We start from the raw sequence: 11,461 nt of genomic DNA on the forward strand, positions 1-11,461 counted from the left end.
CTCCCAGTTAGGCTATATGGGGGTCAGGGACCCATTTGAAGAGGCAGTCTGTCCATTCTCAGAGCTCAAACACCATGCTGGGAGAACCACTGCTCTCCTCACAGCTGCCAGACAGGGATGTTTAAGTCTGCAGAAGTTTTTGCTGCCTTTTATTTAGCTAATGCCCTGCCCACAGAAGTGGGGTCTGTAGAGGCAGTAGGCCTTGCTGAGATATGGTGGACTCCACCCAGTTTGAGCTTCCTGGCTGCTTTGTTACCTATTCAAGCCTCAGCAATAGCAGATGCCCCTCCCCCAGCCACACTGCAGCCTCACAGGTCAACCTCAGACTGCTGCGCTAGCAGTGAGCAGGGCTCCTTGGGCGTGGGACCCACCGAGCCAGGCACAGGAGAAAATCTCCTGGTCTGCCAGTTGCTAAGACTGTGGGAAAAGCGCAGTATTTGCGCAGCCGTGTCCCGTTTTTCCAGGTATAGTTTGTCACGGCTTCCCTTGACTAGGAAAGGGAAATCCCCCGACCCCTTGCACTTCCCAGGTGAGGCGATGCCCCACCCTGCTTCAGCTCGCCCTCCATGGGCTGCACCCACTGTTCAATCAGTCCTAATGAGATAAACCAGGTACCTCAGTTGGAAATGCAGAAATCACCTGTCTTCTGTGTCAATCACACTGGGAGCTGCAGACTTGAGCTGTTCCTATTCAGCCATCTTGGAACGGGAACCCGAACTATGTCAGGTTTATGTATTGTTCATTCTTACACTAGGATCCCAGCTTTATGTTTCAATTAAGCTCCCCATTTTATTTCTAACAGCCTATCTTCTGTATTGCCATTAAAATTTAAATCTTAGTCTCTGACATTTAGAAGAAATCCTTTAAGTTCTGGCATTGTTATTTCTCAGGATTTCTACCTTTACGCCAGCTCATAAATGCACCTTACAATGTTTTAAAAATATTTTATCCAGTTTTAGTCAATTTAGAGAGCCATATAGGATAACTTGTATGAAATTCTCTTAAAATACAAAATCCCCATTTTATTGCTATCTTAATTTTTTTAATTATTGAATTTTGTATTTATTTGGTATTGAATCAGTTTATTCAATATGATTATCCATTGATTTTATTTTCACATATCAGTGAGCAATGTTATTTGCAATTAGTGATCTTTTCTTCTTTTCAACAACTATACCACTCATTTCTGTTTTACATCTTATTTAATTTTCTAGAATTTTAGAACAATCAAAATAATAATGGCATGATAGGTCTCCTTGTCTTATTTGTAATTTTAATTTTAAAGTCTTCTAGTGTTTTTCATTAAGTATGATAATTGCTTTCATATTAAAATAGTTTATTATGTTAAATAAGTATCTGTTTCTAATTTACAAAATATTATAAGGAGCAGTTTCATCATATATTTGGTATTTAATAGGATTCCCATATGATTTTTATTGTTTACCATATTATTATTATATATTCCTAGAATTCCTAAAATTAAACCATTCTGAAATAATACCTACTGGGTGGTAGTATATCTCACACTGATGAATTAAATGTGTGCATGGGATTTTTCGAACATTAGCATCTATATGCATGCATAAAATTGTTGATTTTGTTTTATTGTACTCTTAGTCCAGTCTGGCAATCACATAAATTAGAAAAATTTCACCAGTGTTTATGTATTAAATTTCTATAATGTGGAACTTCTTTTTCCTTAAAACATTGAAAGAACTGACTTGTAAAACTATCTGGGCTTAGAACTTTTTTGGGAGGTAACTATTTGAAAGCATTTTTCATCTTTGTCATTACTATTGTTCCAGTCAGGTCATCCACCTCTCCTTGAGTTAATTTTAATTATTTTTTCCCATCAATATAATAATATTTGTTGAGCTATTTTATAGTTTACCACTGAATTCTACATAGTAGTTTTTATATTTGAATTTCTATATGTGCTATAACAAGAGGAAACTCTGGTGTATCCATCCTATTTTCTTGGAATTGTAGGTATAATCACTTCTGTTGTACTCTCCAGAAAAAATATGGAAACAAACACTCATTGCCTCAAGAGACAATTGGCGAGATTAAAGAAAGCCTTATATCTAATGGCCCAAATTTAGCAGAAGTTAAGTAATAAGGTGCCACCTCTATACTGTATTGTTATCTGGCTTCCTCTTTTGCTTCCCTGTGCTCAGACATGGCAGGCCTTGAGCTCCTGGTTTCTACATGGCAATCAGACTTTGTAAACCTTGGCAAATGTCAGTCACTGTTATTTCTACCCCCAGATCCTCCAATGTAATTTGTGAGTTATCTTCAGTCCATTTGACTGGAGAGAATGGAAAGACTCACCCTGGCTTAAAACTCAAGCCTTATTTCTCACTTTAATCTTTATCATGGAGCCCTTTACTCAGAGAGTCATTTTAGTGGACCTCACTAAATCTGATAAGCTGATTCAAAATAGGCCTTACTCTATAAGCCAGGACTCTGAAGGGAAAAAGGAATTCCTGACTTCCCAAACATAACCCTCAACTTGTTAGAAACTCCTTGTTTTCATTTTTTTTTTTTTTTTTTTAAGACAGAGTCTCACTCTGTCGCCCAGGCTGGAGGACAGTGGCACAATCTCAGCTCACTGCAACCTCCGCCTCCCAGGTTCACGTGATTCTCACGCTTCAGCCTCCTGAGTAGCTGGGATTATAGATATGCGCAACTACGCCCGGGTAATTTTTGTATTTTTCAGTGGAGACGGGGTTTTACCCTGTTAGCCAGGCTGGTCTTGAACTCCTGAGCTCAAGTGATCCACCTGCCTCAGCCTCCCCAAGTGCTGGGATTACAGGGGTGAGCTACCACACCCGGCCACCATTCTTAATTTTATGTGTTTGTGGTTCATCTTTTCCTTAAATACATTATCCAGCAATTTGCATGTTGTTGTTTCACAGTCTGAAATAGGAGATTCAGTCTGGGTCAAAAGCAACTGTAAAGACCTCAACTGCCTGACTTCACAGGTCTTCCTCCTAATGTTCCTCTAGTCACATGGCATATCTTCTTTCCATAAACTTGCTCCTTTCTGCTAGCTTCTTTAACCTTTAACAAAATTTCCTCTCCCTCAACTGTGTTTCATAGACTTCTACTTATTCATGGCATCCAGTTGATCATAATCTTTAATGGTTCTTTCTCCAGTTCATGACTTTTCAATTTCTTCCCTGATGCAAACTGCCAGATTATCTCAGTATTTCCAGTTCAGACTCAGGAAGTGGAAAATCTTACAAGCCCAGCTCATCCCTTCATCCCATGCCACATCATAGATCCCAAGAAGCTTAGGAAAGGAAGAGGGCATGGGGCAAATCAAGTGTCTGTCTCCAGGCCCACCATCTCCTTTTGGCCACCTCAACAGTAGCTCAAAATTAACACATCGAATTATTGATCCACAACCCCATCTTTATTCTCTTCCCCATCTCTGCAATGTGCACCATGATCTGCCAAGTGTGCTACCGTCAGTTCTTCCCTTTCCCTCATCACCCCACACAAGCAATCTCATCCATCAACTCTCACCAGTTCTTTCTCTAAAGTAGATACTAAATCCATCTTCATTTCCATTAACACCACCTTGATCCAGGATACTGCTGTTTCTTGTCTGAATTACTACAACAGCCTTCTAACAGCTTCTTAAACACTTGTACTTTCTATTCTTTCCATCATTCAATCCATATTCTACACAGCAGAGGTAATGATCATAAAATATAAATTCAGTCACATAGATCCCTCAAAATCCTTCAGTAGCCTCCTATTTCTCTTAGAATAAAATCCAGTCTTTTCCCACATCTGATACAGCTTTCAGCGATCTGATTCTGGCTAATCTCTCAAACCTCATCTTGCAGTATTCTCCCCACAATGACAATGTTCCAGTCACACTAGCCTTGCTTCAGTGACTCAGGATCCCTGAAGCTCTTTTCTGCCTCAGGGTCTTTGCACATGCCTCTGCTTGCTTGGTGTTCCCGTGCTTTCTCACTTGTTTTAGGTCCCAGCTGAAATGTGATTTCCTCAGAGAGGACTTGGCCACCCTAAACGAAAGGGAATCTCCCCCAACTTGTAGCTCTTTATTTTACCCCTTATGTCTTCATATTTTGCCCTCCTCCTCTCTAAATTATTGGAGGGGAAAACTTCAAAGAACACAAAAAAAGCAAAAGCCAAAAGGGGAGGCAAAAAAAAAAAAACCCCTTAAAGATAAGAAAAATGAAAAAAAGACAAGAAATTAAGAGAAATAGGCATGAAAGTATTAGCATTTATGAAAATAAGTTCATAAAATTTTAAATACCTGTAAATATTATACAAACCTAAAGCAAACATTCTTACTACTTATTTCTAACTCTTAGATAATGATTTCTAACTTCACCTTCAAGATAAGTCATCTTTCTTTAAATTCCAGTAAGTACAATATTCACTAGTGTAAGAATTTACCAAAATAAAGGCTCGAAATGAGTTAGAAGCATTTGAAAAAGTCATTATGAGCCCCTAGAAGAATCTAATGCTTCTTTTCTCATTGTAAGTTTGCATAGCAAGGATCTAAGACAAGTTTTAAAATAAAACAACCCTCTCTTAGGGCCATGGGTACATGAGGCATCATTTATCCACAATAGCCTGGCCCTCTCGCCTCCCTTTGTCCTCTGCAATGCCTCTTTGTAAATCACAGGTGTTTGTGGGCATAAAGCCCATCAGAAGGGAGTTTATTGTGAAGAGTTCTTTCTTTGCCACTTGTTCTAAACCTGTTCAGAGAGTGCTCCATGCCTTAGACGAAATCTCCATAAAAATCAAGAAACAAGAAGTTTTCTGTACGCCTGTACAACAGCCACACTATGACATTAGTTTCGACAGCTCTGTGACCCTGTATTGTCCCAACTTTATTCACCAGTCTCTTTTTCTCTTTCTCTCTCCATTCCTTTTTTTAAGCTTTTATTGGCATTTTTTTTATCTACTGTAAAATAAAAAGGAGGATGGGTGGGGCTTTTTTTTAAGCACACTATGTGGTAGATAAAAAAAAAAAAACACTATCTGCAGTTACTGTAGTAATGGTTTCAAAAAACACCTGCAAATCAAAGAAAGACACCACAGCAGTGTCTTCAGATTTTTTTTTTTTTCCTCTTCTTCTCTTAAAGTTCCTTCTTGGCCATTATAGAGTAGGCTTGGCAATGAATTTATGTGACAGCTATGAAGTTACTATTAAAATTGTGAATAGTGCCTAGCAGTTTTCATGCCCTTAGTATAAGATCGCCTCAATTTGCCACACAGCGGTGAATAGGGTAAAGAAGGGAGGGGGTGTCGAATGAATGGGAGGAGGAGGTTATGTGAATGGGAGGGTTTCCCGGGAGGGGGCAGCACAGTTGTCATAGGGAGAAGAGTGATTTATTTTTGAAATTCTAGAAAGGAAGACCAAAAGAAGCTGCCTAAAAGATCCTGAAGTACGGGGTTGGGCGGGGGGGGGATGTGAGATAAATAATATGTCTACACACATTTAGCAAGTGTCAAGACCAGCTCTAGAAGTAGGGATAGGGTGGGGGCGGTGGTGGTAAATCCATTCCTCTGGTCTTCCAAGATTCAATATTAAATGCCAGCAGGGAGCAGATGTGGGCAGGGACTGCAGAATAGGGGTAAGGAGCGCGGAAGGAGGGGTTAAGCGTTTATCTCAATGGAAATTAACCACTTGGGGGGAATTAGAAGAGAGCTGGAGCGGGCGGGGAAGGTGGGGGGAGAAGCAGGACAGGGAGAGGGTCTCTCCGTGTAGAGAGGAACTTTCCTGGTGCGGAGATCTGGGTAGGGCATTCAGTAAAATAAGGTGAGTAGGGCTGCAAAGAGCAAAGCGGGGCGTGCCCTCCACCGCCCCCCACCCTCTGCCCGGCCCCTCCCCCACCCCTCCCCCTTCCCGTATTAGCTGTAGCCATGCGGGCCGCGGCGAGGCGGCCTGGCGGGCCGAGGGCGTGGTGGCATCGCAGCGCGGCGCCGCTGTGGGCCGCTGTTCGCCTCCGCCGGGGCGACTCATCTGCTCGGCTGTCAATGCAGTCACTTCTTGCCTGCGTCGTGGGCCGTCGCGGGCAACGGGGGGCCGGGGATTAAGGAGCGTGTGGCGTCTGGGTCAGGCCCGAGGCCGGCCAGGGTGGGCAGGTGGGGGTTGGGGTGGGGTGGGGTGTGGGTTGGGGTGGGGTATTAGGGCGGGGCGGAGCGCTCCTCGGCCCCCACCCCCCAGCCCCCTGTCCCGGGTCGACCCACTCAGAGGACCAGCGACCACCGCGACGGGTTCCGCTGCTCGCCGCCACTCCTTGGCCTTTGCTCCCGTGCTGCCTCTTTTCGCGGGCGCGGCTGGAGTCCCGGGGAGCAGCAGAGAGCAAACGGTCCAGCCCTGCCTCACCCTGCTAGGGGTCGAGTCCCGCGCTCCCCGCGTCTACCTGGAGCTGCAGGGTCCCTCTCCCGGCGCGCCGCCCGCAGCCTCCTCCGCGGGAGCTGGCGCACTTGGCTGGGTCCTGGGGACGCGGCGCAGCGCGGTTCCAATAGCCCCGCGGTCGCCGGGCAACCACAATGGGGCCGTCTTGCCGTGAGACCCTCTCCCGGCCTGCCACCAAAGTCACAGAAAACTTTCACACCTCTCATCTGACACTATGGCCTGTGCACGACGCCAAGCACTGGAGAAGCCTTCGACATCAGAATATGAGTGGCATTTGTTCTGGGGGCGGGCAGGGGGGTCCCGATGTTTATCAAACGGGTTGATTTTCCACGGAGGGGGTAGTTCTGGAGGTAGTAGTCCCAGAAATCCTGTAATTCCTCCTTCCACCTACTCATCTTCCTGGAATTGTAAACGATTTTGAATAGAGGAGAAGCGCATCCAGGAGTAAAGCAGCCAACAGCAGGGGGCAGAGCAAGGCTGTAGACTACAGTGGCCATTAGGGGACACTTTTAATCCAAAGTCACGCTATTTGGTTTAGAAACTTTTGAGAAATTTTACTCTCTGCTCTTCCCAATCTCTAACCCCACCTCCGGCGGGTCAAGGACATTTAGCTGCGCCAACAAAGGTCGTTCTCATCTGCCTGAGGTGTCCACACGCTTCAACAAAGGGCTGGTTAACACCCCCTAATTCCTCCCCATAAGCTGTCCATAGACTACACAGAACCAAAGAGTTGTTAAGTCTTCATCACAACTCGTAATATATAAATATTTTTTCTGGGCTAGCTAATTACTGGACACTCTTCTGCAGAATCACAAGACCAGTAGAAAGCGGACATTCACACCTGAGTCCCAGGATGGACACCCCCCCACACACACCCACATCTAAAATATATTTCTAGCCAGGAAAGAAAAACAAAAAATCCTGCTTGTTTTTAAAGACTCTGAGTCCTGTTAGATCTCATTCAAAGGTCTAGCAACTCTTGGGAAGCCAACAGCCTTTCTCTGACTTAACTTAGCAATTCAAACCCGTTTTCTGCATTTCTTTCTTTAAAAAAAAAAAAAAAAAGTTTGTGCTATTGACCCTATGTTCATCTTTTCCAGCTAAAATCTCGTGATCATCGAGTAAAACTTCTCTCATCCTTTTATAATTTCTAGATAGAAACACCATGAATGAGGCTAATTTTATGATTAAAATGCGGTTTTTTTAATTTGCTGTGACCACACAGAAAATGACAGTTCCACTTAATGTATCATTTTCTTCTTATCATTTGTATGCAAGAGAGAAAAGTTAACTATCAAAATATCCATAGCTTTGACATAATAGATGAAGGGGAAAAGGTTTATATGTATAAACTTGCTCCAAAGATAAAATTCTACCCACCCTTTTACTTTAATTAATGACTTCCGTAACTTAAAGTTGAGAGTTCTGAGAAGAAGTGCCCTTTGATCTACAAGGTACTTCTAAATACATAGAATCATGATGGCATCATTCCAACTTAGAGAAGGGATGAGCTGAGTCCAACCCTCCTATGTATAGATAAGGTAGCGAGCCCCAAAATGGTAAGACTGGCCCAAGACTGTACTGCTAGTGGCCAGAGATGCCCAGTGCTCTCTTAATCCCAACAACATCACAGAGGTACAGCTTTGCACACCAAAAACACCTGAAAATGCCCTTTGTCTACTCTGTTACCATTCCTACAGCTGCTGGCTTCACTACAGAAATGAGAACTCTTCATCAATTTCAGCAAACAATCCTTGTGTACCTACCATGTATCAGGCAAAATAGACGAAGATCCCCATCCCTGTAGAGCTCATTCTTTTGTGGTGCAAACAGAATTTAAAAGAAAGAAAAGGCTGGGCGCAGTGGCTCACGCCTGTGATCCGAACACTTTGGGAGGCTGAGGCAGACGGATCACTAGGTCTGGAGATCGAGACCATCCTGGCTAACACGGTGAAACCCATCGCTACTAAAAAAACAATACAAAAAATTAGCCGGGCATGGTGGCACGCACCCGTAGTCCCAGCTACTCAGGAGGCTGAGGCAGGAGAATTGCTTGAACCCGGGAGGTGGAGTTTGCAGTGAACCGAGACGGTGCCACTTCACTCCAGCCTAGGTGACAGAGCGAGACTCTGTCTCAAAAAAAAAAAAAAAAAAAGAAAGAAAGAAAACTATTCATTTATTGAACATCTAATCAGCTACTATGAGAGGGAAAATATATTTACAAATAAGATATGGATGTCAACCTTAAAAACAGAAGAGCATACATGAGAATCAGAACAATGCAATCAACTAGAAAATATTATCAATATGACAAAGTATCATGAAGTACAGAGGAGACATCAGGTAGTTTTGCCTGGGCAATGTAATAGAGAAGATGTCATAAATTCGGCTATATAATAGCAGTCCCTGGCACCTAAACAGGGTATGGCACATAGCAGATGCTCAATAAATACTTGTTGAATGAATGCATGAATGAACAAATGAATAATGCATTTTCCAAATAGGCAAAAGGAAGAAGATACTCCAGGCAAAGATATCACATTATATGAAAATGTGGTACATATATACAATGGATATTGTATGTACCTGAAGATATTCCAGGCAAAGATATCACAGTATATGAAAATGTGGTACATATATACTATGGGATATTAGACATAAAAAGAAAATTTCCCCACTTGTGACAACATGAATGAGTCTAGAGGGCATTAGGTTAAATAAACCAGCCACAGAAGGACACACACTGCATGATCTCACTTATATATGGAATATTAAAAAGTCTAACTCAACCCAAATGCCCATCAATGATAGACTGGATAAAGAAAATGTGGTACATATGCACCACGGAATACTATGCAGCCATAAAAAGGAACAAGATCATGGCCTTTGCAGGTACATGGATGGAGCTGGAAACCGTTATCCTCAGCAAACTAATGCTAGAACAGAAAACACTGCATGTTCTCACTTATAAATGGAAGCTGAACAATGAGAACACATGGACACAGGGAGGGAAACAACACACACTGGGGCCTGTTGGAGGGATGGGTGGGGGGAGGGACAGCATTAGGTAAAATAGCTAATGCATGCTCAGCTTAATACCTAGGTGATGGGTTGATAGATGCAGCAAACCACCGTGGCACACATTTACCTATGTAACAAACCTCCACATCCTGCACATGTACCCTAGAACTTAAAATAAAAAATAATTTAAAAAAAAAGTCTTAACTCACACAAGTAGAGGGTAGAATGGTAGTTACTAGAGGATGGGGAGTGAGGAGGATAGGGAGTGAGGGAAATGGGGAGATGTTAGTCAAAGGGGATAAACTTTCAGTTATAAGATGAGTAAGTTCTGGTGATCTAATATACATCATGGTGACTAAAATTAATAGTGCTGTATTACATACTTGAAATATGCTAAGACAGTTCTCACCACCACACACCAAAAATGGTAATTATATGAGGTGATGGATGTCCTCATTAGCTTGATTGTCATCATTTCACAATGTAGACATATATCAAATCATTACATTGTACACCTCAAATGTATAAAGTTTTTATTTGTCAATTATACCACACCAAATCTGGGCAAAATTTTTTTGAGGAAACATATCCCAGTATGAACAAAGGTTTAGGGGCATCTGTATTTAAGGAGTGATGAGTGAGCCATGAACTGTGAGCAAAACAAAACAACGGAGAAGAATAAAGGAAGATGGCACACTGTCTTGGAGGTATGTTAAGAAGGGATTTGACTACCATGCCAAGAATGTGGATTTTGTCCTGAGGACCAATAGTTTTTCAACAGCAGCACACTTGTTTTAAGCAGAATCTTGTAAGAAACCCAACAGGATAAAACTGATCCATATAGAGCTGTCCTAATAGAAGCAGGGATAGGCCCCCTGCCCACAATCTCACCATCCAGGCATGGCTGGGGACTCTATACTGTCCCTTGAAATACTGTTTGAACATCAATATAACTGGCAATGAGTCATCTTTGAACATTATCAGACATAAGAATGTGAGTTTGGAAGGAAAGGAGAAGTCAGGAAGAGCAGTTAGAATGTTATTGAAATTGTCCAAGCACAAAATAATGAGAACTTAAATTAGATCAGTAACATTCATAGTGAAATGGAAAATAAAGAGATTTCGAAAATAGAATCCTTCATATACATGGTCGTCCTGCTTCAGAGAAAATAATTTTACCTCTGGTACATCTAAGTTTGGATATCTTTTTAAATGAAATTTATTATAAACTTCAGCCTTTTAACTGTTACTATGGCTAACACATTCTCACACTTGCAAAAGTTTATGAAAAAACACAAATTCCTTTGCAGCAAACTGCTTAAATGATGGTTCATATGTCAGAGTATGGATTTTGGGATCCTAAGAGAAGCCAATGGAAGCTATAGAAAGATAGCAAAAAGTGAAGCATGTTTGAAAGATATCTAATACTCCTTTCATTTACTAACCTGGCATACCAATTTTTGAGCAATGATCAAAACCATCATGACCCTTTCCCTATACTCCCTCAAATGTAAGCATTCAAGCTTTTTCTTAAAAGTTACATAAAATTATTCATTACCCACTTACAATTAGTTACAATTGCCCAGTAAAAGCTCCTCCTGGGTAGAAGGTTTGTGACTTAAGGAATTCATGACACTCCTGGATTGGGTAAAACGAAGATATGCTCACACAAATAAGCTAATAAGAGAGGCAGCAAAAGAGAACTGGGAAGCCAGAGAAATTCACATGATGAAGATACCTGGAATTTAGCCAAAAGTAAAAACTATAAATATTAATCAGATGAGAATCAGTGTCACTTTACTGCAAGAATGTTCTGTAATTAAAAGGGTAGGTATTGTGTTGTGCATGTTAGCACAATTGCCGCCAATAATATTGGATGCCAGTAGCTCCCGAGTACTGCAAAGAGCACAGATTCCTAAGGATGTCGCTTAGCAGAAAGTTTACTAAATATCAACTGCTTATGTCAACTTCAAGTGATACTGCAAAGTAAAGGAAGAAGAAATATCAGGTTTCAATATTGTGTTCCTG

The 11,461-nt window shown here is 41.9% G+C and overlaps 1 protein-coding gene and 1 long non-coding RNA gene across 2 annotated transcripts in view; one reads left to right on the forward strand and one right to left on the reverse strand.

Annotated features, from left to right (window-relative positions):
• Nucleotides 1-6,582, reverse strand: part of CUNH12orf42 (chromosome unknown C12orf42 homolog) — a 178,438-nt gene extending 171,856 nt beyond the window's left edge. The window contains exon 1 of the mRNA XM_017893444.1: nt 6,417-6,582. The gene's annotated coding sequence lies outside the window, so the exon portion shown is untranslated. The remainder of the gene's footprint in view (nt 1-6,416) is intronic.
• LOC108543119 (uncharacterized) lies at nt 6,557-8,209 on the forward strand. Its single transcript, XR_001889473.1, has 3 exons — nt 6,557-6,762; nt 7,691-7,749; nt 8,113-8,209. It is a non-coding gene; the product is annotated as an uncharacterized LOC108543119 (long non-coding RNA).
• The last annotated feature ends 3,252 nt before the right edge of the window (nt 8,210-11,461 follow it).

This window comes from Rhinopithecus bieti, unplaced genomic scaffold (assembly GCF_001698545.2).
Source record: "Rhinopithecus bieti isolate Rb0 unplaced genomic scaffold, ASM169854v2 scaffold_23898, whole genome shotgun sequence".
NCBI classification, from domain to species: Eukaryota; Metazoa; Chordata; class Mammalia; order Primates; family Cercopithecidae; genus Rhinopithecus; species Rhinopithecus bieti.